The sequence below is a fragment of the Phyllobates terribilis genome, unplaced genomic scaffold (assembly GCF_046119375.1).
Source record: "Phyllobates terribilis strain yellow unplaced genomic scaffold, ASM4611937v1 Scaffold_1047__1_contigs__length_453248, whole genome shotgun sequence".
Lineage (NCBI taxonomy): Eukaryota > Metazoa > Chordata > Amphibia > Anura > Dendrobatidae > Phyllobates > Phyllobates terribilis.
The window spans coordinates 176,836-202,810 of NW_027363807.1; the positions used below are offsets into that span (position 1 = coordinate 176,836).

Here is a 25,975-nt window from a genome sequence, read left to right on the forward strand (position 1 = left end):
TCAAACAAAATTCCATTGGAAGTTTAAAAAAAAGAGGCAAGAAGTCAGACTGGGGAGGATACGTTAGGGAATTTGTAATTAAAGTGAGCTATAGTGTACAGCCGACAGCTGCTGCATTTTCACCCGTAGGAGGATGCTAAATTCACTTATAGCTCAGGTCAGTTTTAAGTCATATTGGTGGTCACTCAGTGGTTAATCTTTAATTCATATGGACTATATCATCTATAATGTTTGCAGTTATAAATCAATTATATATCTTTTATTATAATATTGATACATTGTTTTAAACTGTTAGAGTAATGGTAGATAGGCATAGAAAGTCTGACTAACAAGATTCATCTGAATAGATGCTGTGCAGGACTATCATCCCATAATTTACATAGGTTTAGCCTTGGACCTTATGTAGTAGGGTTGTCTTGCAGACCTGTGATGGTGAGGCAGGGAAGGTATTTTAGAAAGGTATGCAAGATGATAAAAAAGGGGAATTGTGAAAGAAATTGCTACATTTCCTTTTCATTTTGATTTTTGTTTCCTGAATATTCTTTAGTGGCGTTATCTTATGTCTGCACTTCATCCTTGTTTGTACTATATTGTGCAATATTTGGCTTTGACTGGATGGGAGTTTGGCTTCTGAAGTGAAGATAAAATTTCCCTTTTGAGATGGAACAATGAGAAACTCCAGGCTTCTATTCGGCCAAGGACAAACTATTTACGCTGGTATTTGAGACGTACAGTAGTTCAGGTGCCATAAAGACAATCCATCATCTCACAAAATCAGTATTTCTGCCAAATCATTGTCTTACCAATACTCATGCAAATAGTTATGCAACCATTATGCAATCTCTTATGTAACCAAGCCACCCCTATAAAAAGATGGGCTTATGTTAGTATAAATGAGACTTTCACAGTGACTCCCCGGCACCTGCGCAATAGAACACTGCTGCACTGTACTCAGCCAAACGGGCCTGGGAGGAAACAAAGCTCGCTCCCCGTGAGCTGCGCTTTGCGCATGCGCCGGGAGGTGAGGGGGAAAAAAGAGCATGTCACAGGGCCCTGTGACGTGCAGGGAGGGGGGGAAATATGGTAAACATGTACATAGGCGGGGAATTGGTGGAAGAACAAGCAGATGGGCGAAGATAGCTTGGCATCCGGGGGACACCAAGCCTGTGAAAAACCAAGGAGATAAAACTACATTTCTCTGCATTCAGACCTCTACCATGGGCCATACAGGTATGTATAGATTTACTTTTCTATACTCTGTATGCCCATAGTAGAGGTCTGGTAACTCCAAAGTGGTGACAGATTCCCTTTAAAAACCACCAATACACATTAAAACATCAGTCATAAAGAGGCCTCATTCCTGATCGGCGATTAGGAATAAGTGTATAGCACCTGCAAGTGAGCAAAATTCTCATGAGTGACAGCTGTATACGAAAACTGACACCCTGCAGCTTCGGCCCCTACCGGTTTTGGAAACGATCGGGCCCAATTAACCCCTTTCCACTGTCAATTGCGACAACAGCACCTAAGTTGTTAAAAGGGGTTTTAAAGATTCCGTTTGATACCATCGCCCCCCCCGTGATCCTAATCGCTGATGGTGATAATTGCCATGGTACCCCAAGGTCATCTGATGACCCCACAGTGCGGTGGTTTGTTGATTCTGCTATAAGCAGGGCGTAACAGGCTGTGTCAGTGAGTCACTGGCACGTCTTACGCACTGCAGTACAAGAGTAAACTTATTATTTCTGTGCTAAAAGGCTCAACGTATAAAAGTACTTAAAGTGTACGTTAAATGGTGGAAGGCAAAAAAATGAAACATCTCTTGGTTTCTGCGCTTCTCCCCAAACATACAATAAAAAACAATTAAACCAATTAAATAAGCCTTCACCCAGTTCCTTGGACAAAAAAATAAATAGAAAAGGTTACCAGTCTCAGAAAATAGTGACAATAACCTTTTTTGTTAAAGAAGGTTCTGAATTTTCTTAACTATTAAAATAAACCTCTCATGTTAAAAAAAAATGCTATTAACCTGCAGATATGGGGTAACTCTGCATGTTAATAGCGTTCTAAAGCTGTCCGGTGCCCACACTGAGAGCCCTGCAGCCGGGAGGAAATTAACTTTATTCCTCTCTTCAGCCTCGGGCTTTCAGTCATACTGGTGCGGCCGGTGTAGCTTCCGTCATAGTGAGTGGTGGCTGAAACCACGCCCTGGCACTGACTGACAGCCGGCTCAACATTAGAGCTCAGGTTTAGAGCTGGCTGTCAAACAGTGCCGGGGCGCAGCTACAGCCATCGCTCATTATGCACTGAGCAGCGACTGAAGCTGCACTAGCCATACCCCTATGGTTGAAAGCCTGAGGCTGCTGCAAAGAATAAAGGTAATTCCCTTCTGGCAGCGGGGCTCTCAGTGCGTGAACCAGGCAGCTTTAGAACGCTATTAACCTGCAGATTAACCTCATATCTGCAGGTTAATAACTTTTTTTACATGACTGTTTCCCCTTAAAATATAAAAAGTTTGGTATTGTAATCATACTGACTGGGAGAATCATATTACCAAGTAAATTTTGCTGCAGAATGACTTCTGTAAAAACAATCCCCAAAAAACAGTGAAGAAATTGCATTTTTGTCACCATTTCACCCCACTTGGATTTGTTTTCCCATTTAACAGAACATTATATGGTAAAAAGTTGTCATTAAAAACTACAACTCATCCAGTTTTTTGATCTTACAGTTTCCCTTTAACCCCTTAACGATGAATGATGAACATAGCACTTCATGAGCAAGTGTCAGTTCCCGCATCATGACGAGCTATGTCCATCATGAATTTAAGCGGTCACTGTGTGAAATCAAACAGTGACTGCTCCATGCAGACAGCTTCCACTGACAGAAATGCAGGGACCCATTTCATTGATCCCGCTCTCTGATTGCTGTTAGAGAAATTGCACAACAAATTATATAGCCCATTTTCTCCTGTTACCCTTGTGAAAATGCAAAATTTGGGGCTAAATCGAAATTTTTGTGGGAAAAAGTTCAATTTTAATTTTTTTCCTTGCACATTGCTTTAATTCCTGTGAAGCACCTGCAGGGTTAATAAACTTATTGAATGTGGCTTTGAGCACTTTGAGGGGTGCAGTTTTTAAAATGGTGTCACGTTTGGGTCATTTGTCATATAGACCCCTCATAGTCACTTCAGATCTGATGCGCTCCCTACAAAAAAATAGTTTTGTAAATTTTGTTTGAAAATTGAGAAATTGCTGGTCAACTTTTAACCCTTCTAAATTCCTAACAATAAAAAAATGGTGTTTCAAAAATGATGCTGTATGGAGGACCATGACAGGTGCATTATATTATATGGAGGACCAGGGCAAGTGCATTATATTGTATAGAGGAAAATGGGGGTTCATTATATTGTATGGAGAACCATGGGGGGTGCATTATATTGTATGGAGGACCATGGGGGTGCATTATATTTTATGGTAGACCATGGGGGGTGCATTATATTGTATGGAAGACCATGGGGAGTGCATTATATTCTATGAAGGACCATGGGGGTGCATTATAATGTATGGAGGACTATGGGGAATGCATTATACTATATGGAGGATTATGGGGGGTGCATTATGCTATATGGAGGATCATGGGGCGCATTATACTATATAGAGGATTAAGGGGGTGCATTATCATAGAATGGTAGAGTTGGAAGGGACCTCCTGGGTCATCTGGTCCAACCCCCTGCTCAAAGCAGGATTCACTAAATCATCTCAGACAGATGTCTGTCCAGCCTCTGTTTGAAGACGTCCATTGAAGGGGAACTCACCACCTCTTGTATCAGCCTGTTCCACTCATTAATCAAACTAACTGTCAAAAAGTTTTTTCTAATATCTAATCTGTGTCTCCTCCCATTTAGTTTCATCCCATTGCTTCCAGTCTTTCCTTGTGCAAATGAGAATAAAGATGATCCTTCTACAATGTGACAGCCCTTGAGATATTTGTAGACAGCTATTAAGTCTCCTCTCAGTCTTCTTTTTTGCAAGCTAAACATTCCCAAATCCTGCAACCGTTCCTCATAGGACATGGTTTGCAGACCAGTCACCATTCTGGTCGCTCTTCTCTGAACTTGCTCCAGTTTGTCTATGTCTTTTTTAAAATGTGGTGCCCAAAACTGTACACAGTATTCCAGATGAGGTCTGACCAAAGAGGAGTAAAGACCGATAATGACTTCACGTGATCTAGACTGTATGCTTCTGTTAATACATCCCACTATATGGAGGATTATGAGGGGTCGCATTACATTATATGGAAGACTATGTGGGGGACCATTTTAATATTTGGAGGGCTATGTGGGGGGCCATTATACTGTATGCAAGAAAGTATACAGCATGAAGGTTTGTATGGGGTCCATCATACTGTGTGGAGGGCTGTGTGGGGGCCATTATACTGTTTACTGTTTGGAGGGCCATTATATAGTATGGGGCAATTAAACTGTATGTAGACCCATTATCCTGCATGGAGGGCTGTGTGAGGGCCACAGTTGGGGGATTATACTGTGTTAGGGTCACCATACTTTACCTTAGGAATTGAGGTGGGGTACAGTTGAGTCATTATACTGTGCATGTGGAGGCTAATGTGGAGGAATTCACTGTGGGGGTATCATATTGTGTTTGGTGGGCACTTTTGTTGGCATTATACTTTATGGGGGCACTGAAAGAGGAATCTAAGACTTCAGCAGGAGGAAAATGACTATACAAAGGCTGAAAAGTTGTGAGATATGGTCTTCTGTGACGCTGACAATTATTTTTTTTTTGGGAGGGTGGACCCAATTAGAATTTCTGCTATGGGGCCCCATGATTTCTATGTACGCCCCTGGCTATTGCTAAAGCTCGGCTTTTTACCTGAGAACCATTGCAGACAGCTATTGGCTTGTCTACAGTAAACAGAGGAGAGAGACCGAGCATGCATGTCCAGCAGCACTAAGCACATTAACTGCGCCTGCACATTGATATACACTTTGAACACAAGAGGGTGCCATACTATATATTTAAATGAAGAAAATGACTGCATAATTGATGTTTATAACAACATGTAAATGCATATAACTCCTATTAACTATTTTTTTTCTAACATGAGATACCTACATAAGAGATATGAACACCTGTAGGGGAAAATGTAAATTTGCAACAAAGTATATATAAAGTAAAACACCTTTATAAATCAAATGTGTTTATCATATACATCACTGTATTATATAGAGTTTATAACAAAACGGGAAATTTTTAAAATGTTTTCATCCACCATTGAAGCTCGAGCAGGCATTAAAATATGTGTATCTGATACAATGACAGTAAGTGATGGTGGTACATATAATCCTTTACTTGTTCCATCAATAAACAGAGGTCCAATGAAATGTAAAACAGGGCCGAATGGAGTTTTCACTTTCCAGTATGAGCAAAAAGTGTCCCAGACCACAGAATATTTTTCATTGTTCGAGCTAAAAACCCATATATATTCTCCTTTTTGGAACCCAAATGACTTCGGGGAGAATCTGATGTAAATGCATGGTTAATTCTTTCCCATATCAACTTCATTGGCCAACATGCCTCATCAAATGCCGCCATCTGTACGAAATCCATCTCTGTATTGATTTCTGATGTCTTCTTTCTGTAATGTCTTCAGAAGTGTTAAATTGGTATTGATAATAAAGCATGTCTGGAATTAAAAAAAAAAATTCATGATGAAAGACGCAATCCAGCTACTATACCCCTCACCAAGTTTATTACACCCTGCAATTCTTTTATATAAAATTTACTCAGTTTCCTGCAGTTAAGCCCCATCTTTGCTTCTCTTTAGCCTCGGATTTCACAAAGAAGTTTTTCTTGTATACTTTGCTATCAGTACCATGATGCATCAGCACAGCATCACATGAGCATCCACAGCCAGGATCATCTGAGCCTCTAGGAAAGACATGGTAATTATCCTCCACTCTGCATTCCCTAGATAGGTTAACATAAGTAAACAGTCAGAGCTGTTTAGTCATCATCAGTAGCTGTGATATGAACTCATGTGCCTGCTTTATGAGACTGTGCTGTAATGAAGATTGTTGCTGTAATATCCCTGAACTGCACTGGCCGTGCTTAAGATTAAATCCCACTGTTAAACTGTTGAAAAAGACTCTTGTCAGATGTGTCTGGTCAGCAACTGAATCTATCATGTGCCTGAGAGAAGCTGCAGCCTATGGTCATCCTGAGTAACAGTTCCTCCAGGATTCCAATGAATTTATGAAACCCGTCTCGCCCTATCTGAACCTAGCGGTGTGCGCGTAACATTGGTGGCCCATATGGGGAGGACTGAGCGGGGATTAATGTCTAGAGGGAGAAGAGGAAAAATGTCTGGAAAAATACAGCAGCACAGCACCTCAACTTAACTCTGCTACACCACTTAAAGGGGACCATCCCTAAAGAAAACTCACTAGCAGCAATGGATGTTGAAATACAAATAGACAGAATTAGTGAGCGGTTTCTTCAGTTAACCTGCGAAGAATTAAGAACAGTAGCATATAAAGATGTCAGAAGAACAGATTTCTAAAGCACACAACCGCAGGCAACTGTTAGCTGCCATTAATGCAAAAATGGATGAGCTGGGGGAGAAAGAAGCTGAAGACGTCATGGGGACATGCCTCCAGGAGCTAACACAGTTTCTAACCAGGTTGAAGTTGGAGGATGGAGGGACGGCACCAATTACCAAAAGCGGGAATCTCTGTCCGCAGACTGAACTACGGGAATTGAAAGAACAACTCAAAACCCTAACAACAGCCCTGCAGGAATCGACCAAAATCTCTTAACGGGTGACAGACTCAGACAGAACCTTTAACCTGCTCGGGTTAGATAAATCAGGAAGACAGTCCTCTCTAACACCACAAATCACCATAAGTAAAGAATTCAAGATCCTGGGAAAGATTGGAGAGTGTGAACAGAAAGAGAAACTGTCTTATATGAACTTGTTTCACCAGATTGATGCAGGCTTACAGAAAGGCTACCAGCCAGATGAAATCGTTGAGGGGGTGGTGAAGTGATCAGCCCAGGAATGAACCTCTGTAGTATGCTAGAAATGAAGAGTCAATTGACCTTGCAACAACTGAAGATGATTTTAAAAGGGCACTATAAAGAAGAGAGTACTTCAGAATTGTTCCACCGACTCATTAACCTCTCACAGAAAAATAATGAATCACCCCAAAGTTTCTTGTGCAGAGAAATTGAACTGAAGGATAGACTGTTGTTTGCATCCAGAGATGTAGAAGCGGACGAGAGGTTTGATGCTGGACTAGTCCAGAAGAAGTTCTTGAGATCATTGGGAACAGGGTTAATCAGTACATACATCAAGTCGCAGCTGAAACAGTACCTAGAAGATCCTGGCATTCTGGACAAAATCCTAATTGAACAAATGAATGAGGCAGCTAGTTTGGAGTCAGAGAGCGAACAAAAGATAAAGAAAGGCTCTGCTCCTAAATCAAAAAATATCACAGTAAAAGACAAATTCCTTACCAACACCAGGTCAGATTACATGGAGGGGGTGGCTGTGTAGTATTATACGTGCACACGCACACCGATGGAGCTTGCGTATTTTTAATGTTTAATGTTAGGACTCGCAAGTATGGGGACCCTTGATGCTGGGTTGCGAGCTTGCGTATTTTGGTCAAAATATCGACCCTTACCTCATGTGGTGTATTTATCTTATACACTATTTTTCATCTTTTTTACACATTTTTGTGCAGGATGCAGCCAGGCCTCTTTAGTGTTGGCTGGGTAAATTGGGGCGTCTGTCCTGTGGGGGTGCACGTATATAGTGCTGGGCAGCCCCCCTGATCTAATAGTATGGGCGTCATCAATAGGCTGCAAGCCAGACACTGTGCATCACACATATCTGAGTGATTGGTGCCCTATGCAAACTCCATCGGTGTGCATGTATAATACTACACAGTCACCCCCTCCATGAATTGGTAGGTTAGTGAGTGGCTGTCTGCCTCAGTATTTTGCACATGTGCTGCCCTGGCCTTTATCATGGAGGCTTGCTGCATCCTGCAATGCCTTGGTAATCAGACCTGGTGTTGATAAGGCATTATCTTATACTGTGATGTTTTTTTAAATTAGCTTCTAAATCACCAAAATGAGTCAGCTGAGGTTGGAGACCCCCAGTGGCCAGTCTGAAGATAATCATGGAGACCCTCCAGTGCCACCTCCGAGAGGGAACCTTAAAGCACCAACAAAAGAGAGGACCGCCAGCGCTGACTGGGAAGAAGTAATAGGAGAACTGCGAGCTGAGTTGATTGAGATGAAAAAGTTGATTCATTCCAGAACAGAACCTGCATCCCTCAGACCCAGGAGTGGGTTCCAAAACAGAAGATACCCGGCTTGTGAAGCGTGCCGTTCATCAAATCAGAGTACGGTATGTGTACACTGACTAAGATGTGGTGAGGAAGGACATTATGCCAAGGAATGCCAATGGTCATGGTCTTTTGGGTTAAAAGACAGGAGGTTGCCAGAGAGGGGCGACTGGTAACCACGACACAGAGGAGGTCCCAGAAGCAAATCCAAATCTCACCAAACCCCAGAACGGCATATGAGCTAAAACAGCTGCGTTATTACTATCCCCAAGTGTGTTTCCGTCTACAACAGCTGCAAGAGAGACAGGGGCATCAGTTACTTAATGCCCAGTGTGGAGGTCAAATGATGAACTCCTGGGAGGAGGATTCCTCGGTCAGTAAAGATAGCATCATCGGCCTAATCAGCGAAAGATGCTTTATATAGTGCCAGCTAGATGGACTCCTGATAACAGCACTGTGGGACACAGGAGCCCAAGCGAGCCTTTTAAATGAAGAATGGAGAAGGCGCTACCTGCCACATACGTGCCTTCAAACTCTTAGGACCAGTGGAACTCCACGGCAAAGCAGTCAACCTGACCGAAGTCCCTTTCATAGGCTGGGTGGAAGTGACTTTCCAACTGAGGGCCACGAACAACAGCAACACCATTGAGCTTTTGGTACCTTTTCTCGTGACCAGTGATCAGAACGTGGAAGAGGATCCTATCCTGGGTTATAATGTAATCAGTGAGGTCATCATGAAACACAAGTCAGTGACGCTGGTGGTGGATGCAACTGTCACATTGCTTGCCATACCCAATGTCGTGGTGGAAAATGTGATTCATAGAGTAAAGAAAGCACAGAATGCAATGAACCTAAAAGAAGTCAAGGTAGGCTGGCGCCCAAACATCATTCCTGCAAACCAAATGGTGGGGGTGAGGTGTGGAGTCCAGGTAGAACTGGTAAGAAAAGTTCAGAAAAGACTGTTCATGCCAAAAGACTCATCAGAACTTCCGGAAGGCCTAGTTCAAGGTGAGACTGTGCTTACCATTCCTACTGGTGGGTTTACTCGAGTGAAAGTACCGGTGATGAATACTACGAAACAAGGGATCCAAAGACTGTGTTAGGTCACATTGAAACCGTTAAAACTGTATATTCAGCCAGTGTGAGACCCGCCCACGGGTCTACCATGAATTCAGTCTCCCCACCAAGGAACAGGAGTTGACCAGGGGAGGAAATTGCACGACCCACCTCGGGGTCCTGGGATCCCCCAGTACCCCTAGAACACTTGTGTGCTGAAGATAGAGCGGTAGCAAAACAGATGCTGAGAGAAGAGTGTCATGCATTCTCCAAAGATGACTCTGATATAGGCGGTATCCCGTTGGTGCAGTTGGAAATCAATTTGAAAGACATGACCCCAGTAACCAGAAGTTACATGTCTGTGCCAAAACCATTACACCGTGAAGTGAAAGAGTATTTACAAGATCTAATCAACAGAGTTTGGGTCCAAAAGTAAAAGCCGTCTTATTCCTCTCCTATTCTTTGTGTTAGGAAGAAGGACAGTACGTTGAGACTCTGCTGTGATTACCGGGAACTAAACCGAAAGTCAGTACCTGATCAGCACCCGATACCACAGATTCAAGATATGCTGGATAACCTATCAGGAAGTACCTGGTTCTCTGTCCTCGATCAGGGTAAAGCATACCATCAAGGGTTTGTTGAAGAGTCCAGTAGACCTTTGACAGCATTCATCACACCATGCGGGATATACGAGTGGATCTGCATACCGTTTGGGCTCAGTTCAGCTCCAGAAAAATTCCAGAGGAGCATGGAGACATATTTAGAAGGATTGAGGGATAATATCTTCCAGCTGTACTTGGATGACAATGTGGTACACAGAAAAACTTTCTGGGAGCATGTTGAACACGTGAGGACCGTATTACAACGATATCAAGTCAACAATATGGAGTTAAGTTGACCCCCAAAGAAGTGTGAACTGTTCAAAAGGCAAGTCCGATTTCTAGGGAAAATTGTGTCCGGAGAAGAATATACCATAGACCCAGCAGAAATCGCTCTGGTACCGGCCTTAAAAGACAAGCGGCCCTCAACTGTCGGGGAGTTGAGGTAGATATTATTATTCCCCTCCTACTGTCGTACTTACGTTCGGAACTTCTCCAGGATTGCCGCCCCACTATACCTCCTCTTGGTGGGGGGGGGGCGACAGAGTCAACAACACCCACGGAGAAAAAGAAGAATGCGGGTAGAACTGGGCTTAAAAGAAGCAACGCCGTTTCATCCCAAAAGCCCATTCTCTGGACAGCAGACCACCAGGAGGTATTGGAAGAACTAGTAGACTACCTGGTAAAACCACCCATCTTGGGATATCCTGATTTCAACTTACCGTTTGTTCTTCATTGTGACGTTTCTCAAGTTGGACTGGGAGCTGCCCTGTATCAGCATCAAGATAGAAAATTGAGAGTCATCGGTTAAGGTTCTAGAACGTTGACAGACGCCGAGAAGAATTACCATCTACATTCCGGAAAATTGAAGTTCCTGGAGTTGAAATGGACTATCTGTGAACCATTTAGAGATTATCTCTACTACAGCAAAGAGTTTGAGGTATACACTGACAACAACCCTTTGACCTATGTCCTCACTACAGCCAAACTGAATGCAACAGGTCAGAGATGAGTCGCTGAACTAGCTGACTTCAATTTCAGCATCAAGTACAGGCCAGGAAAATGCAAGGCGGATGCTGACAGATTGTGGAAAATCCCACTAGAGCCTGATCAGTTCATGCAAGAAAGCTCAGAGGAAGTCAGTTTGGAAGCAATTGAGAGCACTGCCCAAGCAGTACAAGCTTATCAAAAGGACAACACACCATTGTGGTGTCCGTTGACGGTGGAAACCACCATAAAAGCGAGAGAACAAGATTACCCCCTGTCTATTCAACGACTACCAAAAGGAAAAATCCATAGAGCACAACGGGAAGATCAGATAAATGGTAGAATACTACTTTATGTGGACCAAAATTGGTTTCCAAGTAAATGGGAGAGAGATAATGAGTCACCAGCAGTATCTGTTTTAGTTAAAGAATGGATGAAGCTCTACCTCAGTGAAGACGGTATCCTGTATCGTAAAGGAGGTCAAAACCGGCAGTTGGTACTACCCAGAGTATTTCGTAGATTGGTCTTAAAAGAACTCCATGAAAACATGGGACACCTGGGAGTGGAAAGGACAACAAACTTGATCCGTGAACGTTTCTTCTGGCCGTACATGCAGTGAGATATTGAGAGATACGTGACCAGGGAGTGTGGGGGTCTGAAAGATAAACGTCCCAACACATCAACCCGGGCACCTATGGGCAACATCCAAACTACGTATCCGTTTGAGATGGTCTCAATAGACTTTCTACATCTCGAGACGTGCAAGGGTGGTGACGAATACATCTTGGTGGTGATGGACCATTTTACTTGATTTGCTCAAGCATATGTCACCACCAATAAAGCGGGTCGAACAGCAGCAGAGAAGATCTTCAATGATTTTGCTTTGAGGTTTGGGTTCCCTACGAGGTTACACCATGACCAAGGAAGAGAATTTGAGAACCAGATCTTTGCCAAGATAGGAAAGTACTGTAGGATTCAGAGATCCCACATAATGCCCTATCACCCAGAGGGTAATGGACAAGTGAAACGTTTTAGTAGGACATTATTGTCAATGTTGCGCACTTTAACAGCTGACGAGAAGAAAGACTGGAATAGTTCTCTGTCAAAAGTGGTACATGCCTATAACTGTACAAAGAGCAATGCAATGGGTTACTCACCCTTCTTTCTATTGTACGGTCAATCGCCAAGACTGTCAATCGACATCATGTTCGATACTCCAGTATCAGAGACTTACAGAACATATCCAGAGTTTGTTCGGAAATGGAAGGAACGGATGGCAGAGGGATACAACATAGCGTCCAAAGTGGTTACGCAAGGACAGAGCAAGAGCAAGGAGTACTATGACTGAAAATGTTATGGAGCAGAATTGGCACTGGGAAGCCGTGTGCTAGTCAAGAACAAAAGGCGGTCCGGGAAAACTTTGTTTGTACTGGGAAGACAAGGTGTATGTGGTCGTAAGGAGGAAAGCCGATGACAGTCCAGTGTATGAAATCCGATTGGAAACCAGAATAGTCCATCGGAATTTACTACTACCCTGTGATTATCTCCCACCACAACAAGACTTTCCAGAAGTAGAACAACATCGTCCGAGATCGACTAAGGGACCACCACAGACTGAAGCTCCGAAGATGGATAGTGATCTTGAAAGTTCACATGAAGAAGAACACACCGTTGTATTTCTCGGACCGGCAAGGAGAGGGATGTACCATCCTCAGGAGAGTGAAGTAAGTCCCCAGGCTCCAGAGTTTGTACCAAGGAGTACAGATATAGTCCAATTCAGATTTGATGATCTAACACCGTTCACTGAAGAGACCGATCGACACTTAGGAGTAGCAGAATTACCAGACCAGGTGGAAACGAACGATTCAAGAGAAGTACAGTAACTTACAGAGGCAGTTCCAAGATCATTTGAGGAAGTTCGAGAAATGAGTGTGGCAGAAGAAACTCCTGCAACCGAGGAACCCGTGGTATCTGAGGAACAACCTACCAGGAGGATGTCGACTCGAGAAGTGAGGAGGCCTGTGATGCTGACATATGAGACACTCGGTGAACCGAGTCAAGTGCCAAGGACTGTCCATTGGAAACAGGTATTTCTGCCTACGGACCAGGTAAGCTCACTTGAGTGGTATTCACCACCGAGAGACATTATGGACAATGTTACCTGGTGGAAAGACTTGTTTTGGCCTAGTGAGAGAGAGAGCTGGTTGAAGACGTATGAAAACCTCCAGCGGAAGAGATGCTGATTGTTTTAATTGTGTATTTCTTTCAGGAGTTCTACAAGCAAAAGGTCGTAAGAACAGGTTGTTATTGATGTTTGTAAATTTTATGCCAATATGACAATGCCAATTTGTATATAAAGTTATTCAACTTTTAGCACTGTCTCAGAATTGGTCAGCTTGACCAATTAAAACGAATATCGAGAACGACATTAAAAAAGAAGGGAAAGTGTGACATGCAGAAATAGTGCTGTTGCTTCAAAAGGATCCAGCAACTATAAGAGTTAACACAGTCACAAGAGACAGGGAGTGGTTAGCAGAGCCCCAGGGGGATTGTGGGGAACTTGTTTACTATTCTGGCTGCAGCCAAAGGGAGAAGTGGTATGTGATCTGTATCTCACAGAAGTGCAGGAAAGAGAACAGGATTCAAGTCTAGGGTGAAACTCAACACAGGTCAGATACCTTGCACTGTTAGTTCAGGAAATCTACCATCAGGCAGGAAGATAAGGAATGGAAGGAATTGTGTCACAGAGATCATCTTCCTCATCAAACCCTCCCCCCTCCATCTCCATGCAGAATAAAGAATGTTGTGTACTAGTGAGTCCTTGTGAAGGAAAAGCCTGCTGTTTACGTATAGAAGTGTGCTGCCAAGAGATCTAATTTGTGCTGAATTATGCTACTGAAGAGACTGAGGTTCCTGTGCCTGCTTTATGAGACTGTGCTGTAATGAAGATTGTTGCTGTAATATCCCTGAACTGCACTGGCCATGCTTCAGATTAAATTCCACTGTTAAACTGTTGAACAAGACTCTTGTCAGATGTGTCTGGTCAGCAACTGAATCTATCATGTGCCTGAGAGAAGCTGCAGCCTATGGTTGCCCTGAGTAACGGTTCCCCCAAGATTCCAATGAATTTATGAAACCCGTCTCGCCCTATTTGAACCTAGTGTCGTGCGTGTAACAAAAGCCTAGTTTTGTTGGTTGGCTCTGTCAGGCACTGTAGTAAGGGCACTAGCAGCAGCTATCTCAGTCATAGCAAATTTAAAGATGTGAATAATGTGTGGGAGCATTGAGCTCAGGACCTTTTTCATACTGACTCCGGGATAGTGATGATTTTGTAAAGGTGTCAGTTGTGTCAGCCAGACCTGGAGATTATCTGTGAACGAATGCATGGTCAGCAAGGCTACAGCATGTTAGAGAGGTGGTAGCTAGAGAGAGCCCCCTTAGGCTGCGTGCCCACGATGCCCACAATGTTTTTTAAGCACTTCCGTAGCAGCAATTCCGCCGTGGAAACGCTTAAAAAACGCTTGGTAGAAGGTCTGCAATGTTCCCCAATGATAATCCGCATTTGCTGAGCACATGCTGGGAAATTTCCGCTGCAGATTATCATTGCGGAAAAATCCGCAGCACTACCATTAATTTTGCGGAATCGCGGCGTTTTAGCCACCATTGACTTGTATTGGACCGCATAACATCCGCATGACTACATGTGCACATGCGGATATTATGCGGTTCAATGCGCAGATGGTACCTGTGTCTGGAGAAGAGGAGACTCCCTTTCAGTCCCGGGTACCATACTACCTGTAGTTAAAAAAGAATTAAAATAAAAAATAAACATATACTCACCTTCTGATGGCCCCCGGTCTCCTTCTCCGGTGTCTTCGGCTGCTCGCGGTGGTAAAAGGACCTTCCATGATGTCATTTAGTCATGTGACCTGTCACATGACTAAATGACGTCATGGAAGGTCCTTTTACACCACCGCGAGCCGCTGAAGACACCGGACGCAACGGAGAAGGAGATCAGGGGCCAGGTGAGTATATGTTTTTTTTTTATTTTTCACCATTTGTATTCTTTTTTTTACTATTGATGCTGCATTTGCAGTATCGTAACTTGGTCACACTATATAAATCCATGCCGTTTGCATGGATTTATAGTGTGACCAAGTTGTCAAGCACTTTTCCAAGTGATGCTAAAATCGCTTAGAAAAGTGCTTCACAACTCGCATGCGAAATCGCATGTTAAAAAAGCTTCACTTACGCTTCTACCTGGCAGAAAAAACGCATGTAAAATCCGCATGCGTTTTTTCTGCCAGAGAGATGCAGAAACGCTCAGGAAAAATCCACAGCATTTCTGCATCATGGGCACATAGCCTTACACTGTTTCACAAGAGTGCAACTAGGGTGCAGTGGTCACAGCGAAACACATGAGCCATGTGGCCCTATATCAGGAAGGTGGAGGTGATGTTATCAGTGTGGGATGATGTTGACAACAGACGCATGCTCAGTAGAGAAGGAACTAGCCCAGACCCTGAAAAGGACATCACTGACGGCTCTTAATTCAGGGAAAGGACAGGCGCTACTGCAATGACGGCAGCCTCTGCTCCCTGATGATGGTTTGTTTGTAAATCCCAGTATGCACTTGGGGTTCTCAAACGAAGCAACGTGAAACAGGAAGAAGATAAAAAAAAAAATAAAAAAAAGGAGTCAGATAGTCTAGTGAACAATAGGGATTTTTTAAGTAATGTATATTAGAAAAGAGATTAGGTAATGACATTAACCCCTTCACGACCTATGACGTTAATGTACTTCAAAGGTCATGTCCCTGACTTTAATGCAGGCTCATATGCCGAGCTCGGATTTTTCACAGCAGATAATGGCTGATTTAAGCCCAGATTCGGTTGGTCAAGACCCAAACCCCAGTCTTCACCAGTCAAGATGCCGCAGGTCAAGCACCGAAGATCAGACGGTGGTCATTGGATGAAGCAGGACGTCTGCCGTGCTGACGAGAAGACCCAAGTGAACCAGGCCTTTAATTCAAGCGTAGACGAACGGTACAGGGTGTGGGCTGCACTTCAGAAACGAACGAGGGTGGCCAGTGTGAAGAACCCACTAAGTGACTCACATATGAGGCACTTGTGGCTTAGCGGAAAGTACCGGTGTCCCCCGTTAGTGCCAGTATAACAATCAAAGGCGCTTGAAGCGCATATTACAGCTACAAGCCTGGCGCTGGCAGTGACGCTCTTTGAGCTAAAGACATTAATAGTCGTTTAACTGTGAAATGAGACTGCACGCAGATAGAACATAGAGTAAGATATTGCATTTATTACACTGCTTTTATTGTCATTACTGCTAAGATTGTGTTAGTTGTCTCCATATACCTGCATCACCATGTGTTCCTATAGTTAAACGTTCTTTCTGTAGTAGGAAAATAAATAGCTTTGGTTAACTATCCCTGCATCCTCACTATCTGCATCATTACATCTAGATCATTTCACCCGATAAATGAGCATTTAGCTTGTTTATTGTGTGTGATTGGCTGCCTCTTTAGAAGGGACTGAAAGCTGTATTTTAGGTGTAAATGCAGCTTTCAGTCCCCCATACATAAGTCTAAAGTCGGTCGACGCATTCATATCAATAAGTATGCCTTACACTCTAATATGTGTGGTGCCCCTGAGGGTTCAGTCGCCACAGAGGTACTGCATCTCACCCAGAGGTGTGGTATCTCACTCTCAGGTAAGGAAGGAGTACAGCCCGGGACCCTAACACCTGCATCCAACACATCCACTTCAGTAGGGCAGGGCGAGATTGCTCCTACGGGAGTGCACAGTCCCTGGCTGGAGTGGTGGGGAACCTAGCGAGGGGGAACCATGTAGTGGGTGTGAGTGGAGGACGTAGATCAGGGGAGCACTGGTGAGGGAGTGATATAAAAGAGGGAACCATCTTAGAAAGACAAGCCAGTCAGAGGAGGAGAGTGTGTGGAGCAGAGGCTCTGCAGGAGCTCTGCTTCGGAGGCGGGCCTAGTGAGAGGCCCAGGACTGAGAGAGGAGAGGGAGCAGGAGAAAGGCTCCAGGAACAGAAGGGATCCCAGGGGTACGGGCAGTGCTGGAGGCCACCCGTACGCCCGAATCTGCCAGGCGGTGGAGCGATCGAGCCGCAGAGGGGACCGACCCCTAAACTAGTGGAGAACTACAAGGCTCAGCTAGGGACCGGAGGCTGCTGTACTTGCAAGGTGCAGTGGCCACATCCGCAACTATGTCGCCGAAAAGGTGGCCACAGAGGGTCCAGGGGACAGCAGGTCGCCCGACAAGACCCGAGGCTACCGGATTGGGACACTGGTTGCGAGGCACAGGGCAGGAGGGCGAGAGCCAGCGCAGGAAGACGACTGAGGAAGGCACATAGAAAGGGGTCCTGTCAGACACTCTTGAATCACCTGAGGGATTGCTGAACCCCTGCCTGGTGAACGCAGCACGATGTGGGAGGTTGTAGTCCGGACCCTGTAACCGGAGGAACTTATCAACTGTAAGTAAACTCGGAAGACTGCACCCCACTGTCTCTGTGATTATTGCTGCGCCATCAACCCCTGTACTACAACGCCCAGCATAACCTATAACATCTACACTGCCCTGGAGCTGAGTTCTACCTGTGGAGAGCTACACCATCCCTGCTGCACTCACATCAGCTCCAGAGGACCTGCTCCGCAGCAGCGGCTCCCTTAGCCGCATACCACAGGTGGCGTCACGTACTTTATACAATCACTATAAATCCCCAATCAATAACCCTTTTTATTGACCGCCCTGGGTCACGGACCGGGTCACTGCCACTGTAACATCCCCCAGCATCTACCAGCCCGGCACCGGGTACCCCACGGCCCAGTGGGAGCGTCATATGTATGTGTGGCGCCCCTGCGGGTTCAGTCGCCACAGAGGTACTGCATCTCACCCAGAGGTGTGGTATCTCACTCTCAGGTAAGGAAGGAGTACAGCCCGGAATCCTAACACCTGCATTCAACACTACACTACTACAGACCAGCAGGAGGGGCAAAATGCGCTGCTCCTCTGCTGAGCCCTGTCCCTGGCTGGAGTTGGGGGAACCAAAGTAGGGGGAACCATGTAGTGGGTGTGGGTAGAGGAAGCAGTTCAGGGGAGCACAGTAAGGAGCAATATGAAAGAGAGGGTGGAACATTCTAGAGTGAGTGAAGTTCTGAGGGGGTTGAGTCAGAGAGAGAGTCAGAGCAGGAGCTCTGCTCAGGAGGAGGGCCTAGTGAGGAGGCCCAGGAGAAGGAGAAGAGGAAGGAACGGGAGCAGAGGGAAGGCTCCAGGAGTGAAGAAAGGATCCCAGGGGTATGAGCAGTGCTGGAGGCCACCCGTACACCCAAATCTACCAGGCGGTGGAGAGAGCGGGTCGCAGAGGGGACCGGCCCCTAACTAGTGAGAATTGCAATATTCAACTAGGTAACCGGAGGGTGCAGCATTTCAAGTGCTGCAGCCAAAAGCCACATCTATTTCACCGAAAAGGTGGCCATAGAGGACCCAGGGGACAGAGAAAACGTCACCCGACAAGGTCCGCGGTCACTGGATTGCGACACTGGGTGTGAGGTGTAGGAAGACAGCCAGAAGGAACACACAGAAGGTGGTCCTGTTATGTACTCAGGAGGTACCTGAGGGTTTGCTGTACCCCTCCCTGAGTAAGCACAGGACAACGTGGGAAGTTATGATCTGCAGTTGTAACCAGGAGCAAAGTGAGAACTGTGAGTAAATCCGGAAGACGGCACCCCACTGTCTCTGCGACTTATTACTGCGCCATCATTCCCTGCACTACACTTCACAGCAAAAGTGTTTAGGGGTGATAAAGTAAGAATTTTTTTGTTTGTCAGTTAAACTCATTGATGGTGATGTGTGTCGGGGCTCTTTAAATCACTGTAAGCAATAGCAGACACTTGTGCTAATTAGTTTGGCAGGTGTGTCCAATGAAAGGCAAGACTACTTAAGAAGGCTGTCCCACATTATTAAGCAGCCTACATTTTCTGCCAAAATGGGAAAGAAAAAGGATGTGTCGGCTGCTGAGAAGCAACAAATTGTGGAGCGTTTAGGTCAAGGCATGACTACAATCAACATTGCCAAGACACTTCATCGTGATCATCTCACAATCAAGAAGTATGTAGCTGATTCACAGTACACACGTGTGCGTGCTGATAAGGGAAAATTGAGGACTTTCCTACAGGCAATTACGTCAGGTTAAAAGAGCAGTGGCAAAAAAGCCTTGTCATAGCAGCAGACAAGTTTTTGAAGCAGCTGGTGCCTCCAACGTCCCCCGAACAACAAGATGCAGGGTCCTTCAGAGGTTTGCAGCTGTGCGTAAGCCAACCTGTCGACCTCCTCTATCCACTGCACACAAGCAGAAACGGCTCCAGTGGGCCAAACAATATATGAAGACTGACTTCAAAACTGTTTTGTTCACCGATGAGTGCTGTGCAACGCTCAATGGTCCAGATGGATGGAGTGGAGGAGGAGGATGGCTGGTTGATGGACACCCCATGCAAATACGGCTATGGCGCCAACAAGGAGGAGGTGGAGTAATGTTTTGCGCGGGAATCATGGGAAGAGAGATTGTCGGCCCCTTTAGGATCCCTGAAGGGGTAAAGATGAACTCCATAATGTATGTTGAGTTTCTCAAACAGCATTTCCTGCCATGGTTCAAGAAGAAGAACCGTGCATTCCGCAGCAAGATCATTTTCATGCATGATAATGCCCCGTCTCATGCTGCACATAACACATCTGCATCTCTGGCTGCTATGGGCATAAAAGGGGACAAACTTATGGTGTGGCCCCCATGCTCCCCTGACCTCAACCCCATTGAGAACCTCTGGAGCATCATCAAAAGGAGTGTCTATGATGGCGGGAGGCAGTTCACATCTAAGCAACAGCTCTGGGAGGGTATTCTGTCCTCATACAAAACAATTGAAGCAGAAACCAGCCAAAACCTGACAAATTCAATGGACGAGAGAGTTCAAAAGCTCCTTTCGAACAAGGGGTCCTATGTGCAAATGTAACATCACCTAGAATAAAGTTTTGAGTTGAAAACTGTTTGATTTCAGTTTGTAATAACCTGCTAATGCTTATAATTTCAAAAATGACCATTTTTTTGTTCTTTATTAAAATGAAAAGGTTGAAAACGCTGCTGTGCATAATAATTTGGAACATGCATTTTGAGTGCAGTTTGAGTGTTTTATTTTTTTTTAAATATACTGTTATCATAGGCAGTTTGTACAAAAACCTTTCAATTGTACTCTAATAGTTATTTGACTGGAAAATTGCAATGACTGCAATTCATATAGGTAATTTGGGAAAATCTGAGAAAATATTATTTGCATAATAATTTGGAACACAGTGTACAACATCACCATTTCCTACCCTGGAGCTAAGCTCTGCCTGTGGAGAGCTGAACCAACTCTGCTGCACTAACATCAGCTCCAGAGGACCTGCTCCGCAGCGGCGGCTCCCTTTAGCCACATACCACAGGTGGCGTCACGAACATTATATAAAAACTATAAATCCCCTGTAAATATCCCCTTTTATTGACCACCCTGGGTCACGGACCAGGTCACCGCCACTATGACATCTCCCCTAGCAACGACCAGCCCGGCACCAAGTACCCCAGGGCCCATGTGGCGCGTCATATTGGCGCGCCAATCAACTGGTCAGGGAAGATATTATTTGGGCATATACAATTTTGGACTGCCGATCACTTCATTCTCTCTGAGATAAGCTGCTGACAGAGATGTTTGTCAGTTTCTCTCATAGAGAACACAGGAGCACTCGGCCAAGTGAGCGCTTCCGTGTATGGGAGAGACGGCCAAGATGGTTGTCGGCCAAATGATCAACTGAAGCATCATTTGGCCAACAATTCGGTCACAGTTATCAGATTCTAAATAATATTATCAGTAGGTCACACCAAAGGCTAAGCCTGTCCTGTTAACCCTTTCATGACATGCGCCGTACATATACGGCGCATGACGTGTCTTCGCCTTAGATGCAGGCTCCGACGATGAGCCCGCACCTTTCCGGGGACTTGACAGCGGATCTGATCAGCTGTCATGTGCTCCTAACAGCCGTGGGTGGAATCGCGATTCTCTCGTGATTATTAACATGTTAAATGCCGCTGTCAATCTCTGACAGCGGCATTTAAGACGGCTCCGCTGGAAGAGCGTCACAAGACCCGCCCATCGGCGCCCATGTCACATGACTGCGCATCGTCGATGGGTTGGCATGACAACCCGGTGTCTGCAGGAGACCCCTACAGTTGTCATTGCAGGGATGCAAGTGAACATTTTTGCTACATACAGCGCTATGTGTAGCACAGGCGATCGGATGATTGCAGCTTCTAGTCTCCCCAAGGTTTACCCCAAAATGGTATCAATAAAAACATCAGCTCGGTGAGCAAAAAATAAGCCCTCACCCAGCCCCAGAAGCCGAAAAATGGAGACGCTACGGGTCTCAGAAAATGGTGACTTTTTTTTTTTAACAAACTTTAGATTTTTTTACCATTTAAATAAAAAAAAAAAAACTATACATGTTTAGTATCTACAAACTCATAATGACCTGGAGAATCATAAAGGCAGGTCAGTTTCAGCATTTAGTGAGCATGGTAAAAGAAAAACCCAGAAAACAACTGTGGAATTTAATTTTTTTTGCAATTTCACCACACTTGGAATTTTTTCCTGTTTTCCAGTACAACCAATGGTGTCGTTCAAAAGTACAACTTGTCCCGCAAAAACAAGCCCTTACACGGCCATATTGACAGAAAATGTAAAAAGTTATGGCTCTGGTAAGAAGAGGAGTAAAAAACAAAAGTGCAAAAACAGAAAAGGGTCGCACCATGAAGGGGTTAAATAGGGAATATGACCTATTTATTCTACCTATTTCTCTACTCCCACATGGGTGACTAGCCGTCTTTGCCTCTCCTGAATTCCTACGCTGGCTAAGTGATAGCAATATGCCAATTTGACCATGATACTTGATTTCTCCCCAATATGATGACAAAATAGATGTCACATCTACAATCCAGGGGAGTAACTATAGGTGCAGGGCTTGCAATAGCACGCGGGCCCTGGAGCCGAGGGGCCTCAAAGGTCCCTTTGGCCCATGTGAAAAGACCATTACTATTGAAGATTTGCAATAACTAGGGGCCCCGTTGGAGCTTTTGCATCAGGGCCCATGAGCTTCAAGTTATGCCACAGCGAGAATCATTCTGACCCATGTTCACAACACATTCAAAGCCATGTAAATCTGCAATAACATATCCAGCAAATAATCATTATCACACAATAAGTGCAACATAACACATGCAATATCTCCCATGGGGAAAAGAACAACGGCCCCTGCAGCCTAAAAAATCCCTAGTATGTAATATACAGTGAGCCCCAAGTATAACAATGTGTGCAGAAAATAAGAAGAGCAATAGTTTGTAGATATAATGGAAGTAGGAAGCGTAATACTAATTATGAACCTATCCTAGTGATGCAGTTAGTATTATTTAGACGATATGAATCATGACGAGGGTTTATATAAATTGGGCAAAAAATAAACATTTAAGTCTCTTCTACATGTTTGATGCCTACCTGCTATATCATTTCTTCAGTGTCTGCTGCTTTTGACCTTTGATTTCTTAGGAAAAACTTATGGTCAGTGACCTCCTGTGTAATCAGTGGCTCCGTCCCTCCTTTCAGTACTGCAGCTCTGTGAACTCGGATTGGAACAGAGCCCTAAAAGATACAGTTACCAGAGTTCATAAATCCATACCCAAACCAGACTCTCTCTTAAAGAAGTTGTCCACTACTTGGACAACTCCTTCACCCCCACGCTTGGCCCCAATAAAATAAAAAAGCTTATACTCACCTATACTCAGGCGTTTTAATTTTATTATGGCCAAACATTTAGATCAAGAAGGGGTTGTCCAACAACCCCTTTAATGCAGACTCCTGACCACAATCCTCTGTAATACAAACCCCAGACTTCCTTTTGAAATAATGCCTAATCAGACTCCCCTCATGCTGTGGCACCCTGCTGTTCACAGGTACCACAGGACCCAGGGTGCATGGATGGACTTCTCCACAAGAGGCCCTCATTACATACAAACACCTCCACCCTTCCACCTCACACCACCAGAGGGAGCCTGTTAGGGATATATATATGGAGGGTGGAGCCAGGCAGCTCAGTCAGTGAGAAGTTCAGTCAGAGTCAGAGAGCGTGCTGACGCTGAGAGCAGCGAAGACGCAGCGCGTCTGCTGCTAAGTTCTGAGGGCCCCGAGTGTGGCCGACGGCAGAGAGGAGAAAGGAGAGAGGAGTTGAGGGGGCAGAGGAGCTTCATAGGCTCACCCCGATATACAAACCGGACACCAGGTCCGCGCCTACAGGGTCCCTTTATACCCAGTAGGGTTCACCGGCATTCCAGGACTACAAGTCCCTCGACGACCTGAAGCTAGACCCATTACAGGATCAGGTACCACGAAGGCCCCAGCTTTACCAGGGATAGTGGTTGCCAGCAGAAGGTCCTACTACCGAGCGACAGGTGAAGGAACAACACGACACATAAGCTAGGCCCAGTTGCAGGCTGGCCAGGAGCATACAGAGAGGCAGACACGGACCAGGAGGCCTTATACCCACTCACTGGGGAGAAGTTCTGAAGTGCACCCATCCTACTGAGTACCCTGGACCGTACCTGACATCCGCACCAGTAAAGGTATTGAAGCGAATCCCCTGACTCTGTCAGTTACTTCTGCTGCGCCATCCGCCTGCACTACAAGTCCCAGCATCACCACCATCAAACTCCACACGGCCCCGGGGGCCGCTCCACCTCAGCTGCCATCCCATCACCCCCCGGAGGTCTGCAGCAGCGCTGGTAATCCTTACCAGGTACCACAGGTGGCGTCACAAACTATTTATTATATTTTTCCTATCCAAGTTACAAATCCCCCTTTTTGGTTGACCACTCTGGGCCACGGACCGGGCCAGCCACCGTGATATCCCCCACCAGCATCCACAGGCCCGGATGCCGAGTACCCCATTGCCCCGGGGGCGCGTCAATGCCTCATTCAGACGACAGTGTTTCACGTACGGGTTATATCCGCGGTGTTCACCCACCCATTATAATCTATGGATCAGATCACATAGCCTTGTTGTTTTCCAGACTGTGTGTGTGTGAGACCCGCAGCAAATTTTAACCATTTTTGAGCCATTAAAGATAAATCTTTTTATTCAAAAACTGTTAAGAAATGTTTCATGATAAATTCCACCAATTCTATTTTTACCACAGACAGGGAACTCCAAGCAATCCAGGCATTAGAAAATCTCTTGCTGGGGCAGGCGAAGTATACAAGGGTAAGTTTCCCTCTACCATTAGTAAGGAAGGCCAGGGAGCCCCATAGGGCGTATAGGCCACATGACAAGATAGGAAGGTGGGAGTGAAGGAGTTAAAATTTTGAATAAGGGATTAGGAGTAGTGTGGGGAGTTTTGATTGGAGGGGAAGAGGTGGGGGGAGGAGCAAGAGATGATATAAGGAAGGGCAGGGGTCAGTTACCTCCTCTTGCTTCCTGGATCGCAGCTGAAGCAGACCAGACCCTGCAGTGGAGCCATGGCAGATCTTGTGGCCTTGCTGGACCTAGCGCGGCCTGTCTCAGCAATCCATGGGGCAGACTTGGTGCAGCAGCAGCTGCGGGTGACCTGTGCACAGTCGTCGGCTGCAGAAGAAGCTTCAGGGAGGCCTGCAGCGGTCACGGCCGCCGGAGCGTTACTCACCAGCAGGTGAGGTTCGGAGCAGGAGAAGCTCCAGGAGCCCCCTCGGGGACCTCTGCAGCCAGGGGAGCAGCGCGTGCCTGAGGCTCCTTCTCCGATCCCCAGGAGGAATCCTCGCCGGAGCCGCAGCCTACCAGAAGTGGGCGTGCCTGCGCTGCGGCCCTCTTCCGGTTTGCGGCCTAAAAGGCCCCCGAGCAGCGCGGCGGTGACCCCCGGTGACAAGCCAGCCGTGGGTTATACCTGGCAAGATGGCGGGATGAGGAGTCCTCCCACGGTCTGCGGATGAGGGCGGGACCAGCGTCCAGTGTACGGCGGGGGAGGAGTTGCTGTCTGCAGCGGTGGCCCCGATGTCATGCTGGGGTCGACCCCGGCGGGGGAGGGAGCGTGAAGGGCCTTCCCACAGTCGGCAGGGAGGAGCACGGCTTGCAGGGCGGAGGTGCAGCAGAGCCATGAGGAACACTGGCGCAGCAGCAGGTGGTCAAGAAAGGGGACGGATGAGAGATGAGCGGCCCTCCTGCAGGCGGCAGGGTGGGTCTGTGGATGGGAGGATCTGGGGTCCAGGAGTGCCACGGGAGATTGCGGGGGCAGGCTGTCCTGCGGGGCCCTTTTAAGATTATCGGGCAGGAAGCGGCCGGCAGATGTGCGGGACCTTAGGGAGCTATCTTTGGATCCGGAGCGGCAGCGTCGTCAGGCAGCTCCTTCTGCGCCTTTATCAAGACCTGACAACGTTGAAAACATGGAGAAAAGCTGAGAGGAGGGCGAGATTTCATAGGGACCGTCAGAACATGAGCAAGTTCCGTCAGGAGATGTCGCGGCCGGTCAGAGGATCTCTCTGAGGCAGCCTGATGAGGAGACTACCCTTGTTCATAATTTAACTGATGTGGGTGGTGCTCGGGGTGTGTTGGGGGTTAGTAATTCAGAGGGTGTTATAGGGAATATTCAAGGGGCAATTGGTGGGTGCATTATCTATGGGGTCAATTATTAAGTGTATTGCAGGGCTTGGCGTCACAGGGGGCAAGTGATGTGAGGTCGCCGGCAGTGGCGTGAGTGGCTTCCGGAGGTTCAGGAGCAGGATCTGGGCAGGCGGGAGTGCGCCTGCAGGGTGGTGGCTCGGTGTTATCACAGGAAAAGAGTAATACTGAGAAAGAAAAGGAGGATGAGGTGGTTCGGT

The 25,975-nt window shown here is 46.0% G+C and overlaps 1 long non-coding RNA gene across 1 annotated transcript; it reads right to left on the reverse strand.

Annotated features, from left to right (window-relative positions):
- Positions 1-3,924: 3,924 nt before the first annotated feature.
- Positions 3,925-24,672, reverse strand: LOC141242498 (uncharacterized). The gene is made up of 3 exons (XR_012306905.1): positions 24,590-24,672; positions 22,631-22,774; positions 3,925-5,706 (listed from the first exon to the last, which is right to left on the reverse strand). It is a non-coding gene; the product is annotated as an uncharacterized lncRNA (long non-coding RNA).
- Positions 24,673-25,975: the final 1,303 nt, after the last annotated feature.